At 40.1% G+C, this 870-nt stretch overlaps 1 non-coding gene across 1 annotated transcript; it reads left to right on the top strand.

Annotated features, from left to right (window-relative positions):
* Positions 1–534: 534 nt before the first annotated feature.
* LOC130958255 (small nucleolar RNA R71) lies at positions 535–638 on the top strand. Its single transcript, XR_009077387.1, has one exon. It is a non-coding gene; the product is annotated as a small nucleolar RNA R71 (small nucleolar RNA).
* The last annotated feature ends 232 nt before the right edge of the window (positions 639–870 follow it).

Raw genomic sequence — 870 nt, 5'->3', positions numbered from 1 at the left:
GATGGAAAAGGCTTTCCATTGCTAAACCTGTTTCTTCCACCATTATTGTTGTTGAAACCTTGTTGAGGTCTCTCTTGATTCTTCCATGAGAAATTTGGGTGATTTCTCCATGAAGAATTATAGGTGTTTCCATAGGGTTCTCCTAGGTAATTCACCTCTTCCATTGAAGGATTCTCAGGATCATAAGCTTCTTCCTCAGAAGAAGCATCCTTAGTACTGCTTGGTGCATTTTGCATTCCAGACAGACTTTGAGAAATCAAATTGACTTGTTGAGTCAATATTTTGTTCTGAGCCAGAATGGCATTCAGAGTATCAATCTCAAAAACTCCTTTCTTCTGACTTGTCCCATTGTTCACAGGATTCCTTTCAGAAGTGTACATGAATTGGTTATTTGCAACCATTTCAATTAGCTCTTGAGCTTCTGCAGGCGTCTTCTTCAGATGAAGAGATCCTCTATCAGAGCTATCCAAAGACATCTTGGATAGTTCAGAGAGACCATCATAGAAAATACCTATGATGCTCCATTCAGAAAGCATGTCAGATGGACATTTTCTGATTAATTGTTTGTATCTTTCCCAAGCTTCATAGAGGGATTCTCCATCCTTCTGTCTGAAGGTTTGGACTTCCACTCTAAGCTTACTCAATTTTTGAGGTGGAAAGAACTTTGCCAAGAAGGCATTTACTAGCTTTTCCCATGAGTCTAGGCTTTCTTTAGGTTGCGTGTCCAACCATGTCCTAGCTTTGTCTCTTACAGCAAAAGGGAATAGCATAAGTCTGTAGACCTCAGGGTCAACCCCATTACTCTTGACAGTGTCACAGATTTGCAAGAATTCAGCTAAAAACTGATGAGGATCTTCCAATGGAAGTCCA

This window comes from Arachis stenosperma, chromosome 10, assembly GCF_014773155.1.
Source record: "Arachis stenosperma cultivar V10309 chromosome 10, arast.V10309.gnm1.PFL2, whole genome shotgun sequence".
NCBI classification, from domain to species: Eukaryota; Viridiplantae; Streptophyta; class Magnoliopsida; order Fabales; family Fabaceae; genus Arachis; species Arachis stenosperma.
Note: the sequence above shows the minus strand (reverse complement) of the source record. Positions and strands in the feature narration are given on the sequence as shown.